This window comes from Lynx rufus, unplaced genomic scaffold (genome assembly GCF_022079265.1).
Source record: "Lynx rufus isolate CCGP_SWC_20201006 ecotype Redwood Valley unplaced genomic scaffold, mLynRuf1.p SCAF_12, whole genome shotgun sequence".
NCBI lineage: Eukaryota > Metazoa > Chordata > Mammalia > Carnivora > Felidae > Lynx > Lynx rufus.
This window is the reverse complement of record NW_025814826.1, coordinates 17,579,949-17,587,523: the sequence shown is the minus strand read 5'-3', so window position 1 is coordinate 17,587,523 and position 7,575 is coordinate 17,579,949.

Below are 7,575 nucleotides of genomic sequence, written 5' to 3'. Positions count from 1 at the left end.
AGGATGTCATCTACAAATGTGAGTCACGTAAGTAATCGTTCCTTTTCTAAGAGCCATATTTTTAAAAAGTAAAAAGCAAATTAAATTAATTTTGATAATAGATGTTATTTAATCCATTAGATAAACAAAATGTATTGTATCCATACAGTAGAATATTTTTTAGTCATAAAAGGAATGAAATTCTGATCCATGATACAACATGGATGGACCTAGAAAACATTATGCTGAATAAAATCGGCCAGATGCAAAAGTACAAATTGTATGATCCCATATGAAGTATCTAGAGTTGTCAAAAATCAAGACAGAAAGTAGAAATGTAGTAACCAGAGATGGGGATGGGGGGGGAGGAGAAATGGGAAGTTAGTGTTTAATGGGTACAGGGTTTCAGTTTGGGAAGAAGAAAAATTCTGGAGATGGATGGCGGGTGATGGTTGCACAATAATATGAATGTTCTTAATACCACTGAATTGTTTTTAAAGATTAAAACTGTATTTTGTATTATGTATATTTTACCATACATACACACACACACACACACACACACACACACACACACGGATCAGATCATGCCATTCTTTTGCTTAGAAACCTCCTCTGTCTTCCCATCACTTTATAAACTATTTTTAAAAAATTTTTAAATCTTTATTTTTGAGAGACAGACTGCGAGCAGGGGAGGAACAGAAAGGGAGACACAGAGTCTGAAGCAGGCTCCAGGCTCTGAGCTGTCAGCCCAGAGTCAGATGTGGGGCTCGAACTCACGAACCTCGAGATCATGACCTGAGCCGAAGTCAGACGCTTAACTAAGCCACCCAGGTGCCCCTCCCCTGCCCCCCTCCATCACTTTATGAACATCCGAGTACCCTTTCCATGAACTTTGCATTCCTGTGTACCTGGCTTCTCCCGCTACCTTTTCCTGACTTTGCTACTTACAGGCCATGTGATCTTCTGTAATTTACTTAGCCTGCGTAAGCTTCAGCTTATTTATATATAAATTTGGGATAATTTTAATCTGTCAATCACATGGGATTAGTGAGCGTTCAAATAAAATAACACGTGTAAAGTGCTTAGCACAGTACCTGCCTGCACCTAGTAAAGTCTAAATGCAGGCTTAGCTATTAAACTGTGCAGTTGTTATGTGTATATTTTCACATCACATGTTTAACACATTATTAATTACTTTAGAAGACCTGAATAAGAGATACAGCAGGCAAATTAGTGATGTGTGAATAGAGAGGGGGCAAGTATATGTTAACAGGGTTATTTGTTGAAGAGTGGTCAATGTAACCATACTGACCTAAGCTTTAGGACAACATCGTCTAACACGTAGATGGGTACAAAGCTTTCTGTAGAAAAGATTACTCCCGTGGAGCCAGCATGTCACAGTGGTCATTTCTGTTGATCTGGTTGTCGTTTTTCATGCGTTTTGCAGAGCGTCAACATTGGCTAAAGAAAACTGAGCCATATCAGAAATATCAGAAATTTTCAGTTTGGCACTTTCCTACAGACAATATTTAGAGGGAATTTATTGTTTCACGAAATAAGGCAGACATCACTTGCATTCACAAATAGCTATTCCCAAGGGAAGGTTCATTTGCGTCACTGGCTCCACCTTGACCCCTCCTTCCACTTCCCCCCACAGCCAAGATCTGGGCCAGCGTGGAAGTGGTCTAACTGGCTCACCTCTGTATGTGACCAAATCAGCTTGTTTTTACCAAGATTAAAACTGGAATCAATAAGATGTGCTTATGTCAATATTTTCTTTTTTTCTATCCTTTTCTTTCTTTCTATCCTTCAAAAACTTAGAAGCAACACTTTGAAACATTTAAAGCATAATCACTCTGTTTTCTACTACATACATGGTGAATGTAATCCATCCCTGAACACCTAGAATCTGGAGGGAGACCTTTGCTATCCGTTTTCTAGGGCTCCTGCTCTGTTCTCTCCCGTTTCCTGGCTAGCAACAGGGAACAATAGAAAAACTCAAACTAGTTCAAATTAATTAACAGGTTTTGGGGAAAAGGAGAAAACATACTTAAAACGAAGTAAGTTGTTGTTCTATGATCTTTTTGAGTCCTAAGAACAGCACTTGGTTTAAACAGCATTTGTTTTTTTAAAAAAAATCACCACACACACAAAAAATGAAGAAAGTACACCTTCAGAACCTTTCCTAGCCAATTCTCTGGCCAAGTAACTTCTCTGGGGCTCTAGGTTTCCTTCCCAGTTAATAGTAGTATTGCCAGTTCTATGATATAAGAAGTGTTAGCTATACTGCAACATTTATCATCTTATAAGCTAATAAAGAATCAGACATCCAGAATGCAGGTTTGGATTCATTTCCTACTTATCTATTATTTTTACCATGAAAGGATTGGAAAATTATTTAACGTAAGGGATTACTATCCCACAAGACTATTGGAATAATGGATTTGCGTGTGGGTGGTAGTTGGGCACGATTTTACATTACATATTATTCTGACAATTCAACTTTGAAATAATCCATTACTAGTAAGAAGCTGTCAAGCACACAAAGGGTTTGAAACTCTTTGCAGCAACAGTTATTAAGGGCTGAATTCGATGAACAAAGTGAGATCTGTATTTTGGCTATTTTACATTATCTCACATTTGTTTTTTGTTTTATGTTTCTTAAATTTGACTATAATTGCAAAAAAAAATTAAAATTACTGATCCAGACTCTATTTTGCAGATGACTAGACAGTTTCAAGATACAACTTAAATTTTATTTATTCTGATTGCTATGTTGGAACAAAATGATAGTCAATAAGTATTTTATTGGAAGGCTATAATTTCTATAATTCTTTGGAGACTTCATTATCTGAAGATATGCTATGTGGTCAGGAGATATAGGGAGGTATTTATAGAAACCTTAGATATAGAATCAATTATTAAAATTTTATAAAAGTAAAACTCCAATGTTGGGCTTAAGAATATGAACAGTTGGTTTTGTATTTTCAGTTGATGACTGGGTTTTACATCGGACTGTTGAGTAACAGAATAAGGAAATTTGTGGGTTTCCTGAGGAAATTATTTACTTTTTATTTTTATCTTGTCAAAGGAAAGGTAGCCTTCTTGTCTGTTTTGCAAATAACGAGAAAAGTGTGAAGACACACAAACACAGGAGAAGAAGCCAGTGGGTCTAGATTCAATAGGTCAGACTCAACTTTTAGAAGGGATTTCTCAGTTAGGCTTTCTCTGCCTACAGACGCAGAGCCTTAGGCAAGGGACTGCAGGCATCCTGGCCTCCGAAGACTTTTCTTATGTCGGTTGTGGCTAGATGTGACAACTCAAGGTGCACAACTAAAATTTGTAAAGGCTGCCAGAAAAGCCACAACAACAATAGCATGCCCCTACTTAAAATATTTAGGTCTATAGCATATTCAGCTCCTCTGAATAAGGTTTCACTGTTTCTACAGTTTCTTCCAGTGGCCAGTGCAGGTGGGGACTGTTGAGTCATTCGTACCTCAGCCACAGTGTGGCGGAGAAGAAATACCCCTTTGTGCAATAAAAGGCGTTTTCTCCAGCAGAGCATCCTTTTGTGAGCACATCATCCAGATGGCCATTTCCGTCTGTCTCCAGGGGTGAACCAAGCAATAGAGCAGCATAAAGAGGATTAAAAACACTGTTTTCTCCAACCTCCATTCTCCCCAGTGTCACTCCATTTCCTCTTTCAACACATTAAGCACTATTAGCAACTAACTTGTTTCATAAGATTTTACTTTATTCAAAATGCTTCTTAGGATTGGAGGAATGGATGTCCGAAGTCTGTAAGGCATTTGGCTTTCCTTTTTCAGACATAGTTAACTTCGTATACAGGAGGATGGTACAAAGAAGAAAAGTTTGAATAATACATGATGAGTCATCTCTAGTGAGTTAAGTCTAGCCCAGATGTTTCTAGGTGTACAAATCTTCAATCTTACTGCTATGCGGTTAGCTCCTGGTTGTTCCTGGTTAACTTTATTAGAATGAGGAACATGCACCAGAAAGAATGCAATGCATTAAGATAAATATTAAAACAAAGTAGATAATGGCCTTAATAAATTCATAGCTTATATAGTATGTCACACATTTTATGTCCTTAATAGATTTCCTTTGTCTTACAAACAATAATTAAGCAATATTATAAATATAAGTAAGGAAATATAAGAATGAAGCATCTTACTGATACATATTATTCCTATTTTAATTATTCAACTTATTTTATTATTTAAAAAAATTTTTTTAACATTTTATTTTTACTTTTTTAAATTTACATTCAAATTAGTTAGCATATAGTGCGGCAATGATTTCAGGAGTAGATTCCTTAGTGCCCCTTACCTATTTAGCCCATCCCCCTCCCACAACCCCTCCAGTAACCCTCAGTTTCTTCTCCATATTTAAAAGTCTCTTCTGTTTTGTCCCCCTCCCTGTTTTTATGTTATTTTTGTTTCCCTTCCCTAATGTTCATCTGTTTTGTCTCTTAAAGTCCTCATATGAATGAAGTCATATGATTTTTGTCTTTCTCTGACTGACTAATTTCACTTAGCATAATACCCCCAGTTCCATCCACTGGAACTGGTAGTTGCAAATGGCAAGATTTCATTCTTTTTGATTGCCGAGTACCATTTTATTTATTTTTGTGAGACAGAGAGAGAGACAGGGCACGAGCAGGGGAGGGGCAGAGAAAGAAGGGGACACAGAATCTGAAGCAGGCTCCAGGCTTTGAACTGTCAGCACAGAGACCGACACGGGGCTTGAACGCATGAATTGTGAGATCATGACCTGAGCCAAAGTCGGATGCTTAACTGACTGAGCCGCCCAGGCACCCCTCAACTTATTTTAGATGATTAGACTGAAAAGTACATATCTGACCTATACATCCCATGAATCTTACTTTATTATGAAAGGACTATATTACTTTTCTGATTCAGACAATTTAAAAATATAGAATATCAAATTAACCACTTGAATAACACAATGAATTTTGGAAGCATATAAAATAACTTAAAGAATCAAAAGGCTAAATTTACATATGAACATTCTTTCCACCAATCCCCAGTTTATAACATCAGAAATATAGTTTTCTTTCTTCCTCTGCTCCTTATCACAAGAAGAGGATACGAGGGTGAAGTGGGGACCGAAGAAGATAGAGATGAGAACTAATTTTGGTAAAGGACAGTGACCAAGAGCAAGAATTGTAAGTTCTAGACTGGGCTCTAAATTCTAAATTGGACTGTCCAGTCTTGTGTGAGCCATTGTCTTCTTTGTCTATTGAGATAGCAGCCTTGTCTATTGAGTAGCGCAGGCTTGGAGAAATACATATATCTAGGTTGAAATCCTCATTTCAGCTCTTACTAGCCACATGACCTTGAGACATCCTCACCTTTTAAGTGTGGATGCCAATAGCTATGCTCCAAAGTGGTTGGGAGAATCCAATGAGATTATATTGGTAAAACATCTAACACAGTGCTTGTTACATAGCACATACCCAGTAAGTACAGCTCTTCATTATTTTCAAAGGAAGTGGTTAGATCAGTTCCCTATGAGTGGTAGTATTCTGTGATCCAGGAGCTGGTTGCTGGCATCCAAATTTTGGCTCGGGTAATCTGCTGACACCCTGCCCCCACCACATATGTGGTAGCCATGCACTGGTAAGAGTTCCCAGTCACACACAGCAGGTCACGTTCCAGACAAAGACATTGGCTCAGCTTAGTTTAGTGCCTAGTATGGAAGCAGGACACCCCGGAACTGTGTAATCACAGTGTTACACAGAACTGTGTAAACGTGCCTCAGCCACGTTTTAATCCTCCACCATGACTGACTAACCTATTTTTTTTCCCCAAAGCTGCTATAAAATCAGAGAAGGAAACTAGCCCCGAGTCATAGCCCTGTGGTTCTCTGTCATATACACTCTCTTGGTTTCCATCCAACCTTATTTTAAATATCCCTAGGGATGCGTTTTCATCACTTTTCTTGCAATATTTTTCTTAAATAATAATTTTTACTGTCAGAAAGTTTTCTCTCCTATTCAGGGTAAAATTTTCTTTCCTTCCTTACACTTCTAGCTATCCTGTCCTAAACCTGATTAAATAATTCTTACTGCCTGTTCAGTATTTCTCCTGTCAGATTTTTGTAGTCAATTATTGGTCCCCCCTCAGCCATTACTTAGCAACACCAGACATAATCTTTATCTTTAATCATTTCTCATAACTCACTCCTCCATCACCACCATCATTATTCTCTCCTCTGAATTAATCCATCTGTTCTTCTGAAGGTAACCTCAGTGTCTTAGGAGCATGTTCTCTTGAAGTGAGACACATACCTATATTTATTTCAAATTTTACTGAAATAACATAACAGTACAGACACTTTTGAAAACAAAGAAAAATTGACATGTTATTCAAACATGATGGTTATTGTTACCTTTGTCTTTTCCATTTTTATTTTTTTTTCAAAGGTAAAGGTGTGGAAAAAATGTTTACTCATATAATGTAGGTGGGATTTAAAACAGATGCAATTATTTAGAAGTTAATTTGCGAAATATATTGAAGCTTTTACCTTATGTTCTTTGATGAAGCACTTCTGCTCATAGAAAGGAGAAAAGACCTTTACATATGATTTGAAGTTACTGCGAGAGTGCATCTTCTGGAATCTAACTTGTTATATTTAGGCAAGATTCAGGTAAAATCTAACAAAGCAACGTTATCTTTCCAAGGACTCTGTGGAACAGAAATGCCTGTAGACTTTGTTGTTACCATTGTGAAGAAATGGACATTTGTGATAGACATTAACCATGAGGAGAGTCTAATCCTGGCCCTCCAAAAATTAGGTTTGAAAAAACAGAGAGGTATTTTCATACTATGAGAAAAGTAAAGAGGCATGCAAATCCTCTGTCTCCTCTTGAGGAGAGGGGCTGGAGCAAGCTGTCAAGCACTCTATAGATGGTGCTCCTGCCTAGAAGAAACTCTATAGGAGAAGGCATTCTGGGAAGTCCATCCTTTTGGGAGGGGGTCACCGTTAAATCCTAATAATGTGCTATCACATCTAATCATTGCCAGTTACAAATTTCTTGGAGAGAACCTCCCATCCCTCCTACTACCAACTTTATTAGAGAATTCTGCTAACTTGGCTGTCTGAGAAAAGTTTTCCACAGAAAAAATAAGAAACTATCCCTATAGCCCAGCAATACAGTGGACTTGGGTATTGCCAGTGTCAATATAAATCCTGGAAGAAAATCGGTGTGTCTTCTCTTCAAGAGGGAAGGAACCAGCAAAATAGATTAGAAGGGATTGTGAATACTTTTCTCAGGCCAGGTGAACCAGAGAGAAATGTGTTTTTAATCTTACTGCTTTCTGGATCTGTGTGTGTGTGTGTGTGTGCGTGTGTGTGTGTGTTTGAGGGGGGGTGACCAAGTAGCTGATTTAAAAAGCACAATTAGTTGTGTGGGGGCACATGGGCATTGATTCACTTTCTCAATAATGCATTCATTCAACAATCACTTGTTGAGTGTCTATTATATGCCTTGTATTTTCCTAGGTGCTGGTGATGCAGCAAAAACAAAACATATTCAAGTCCTCCATT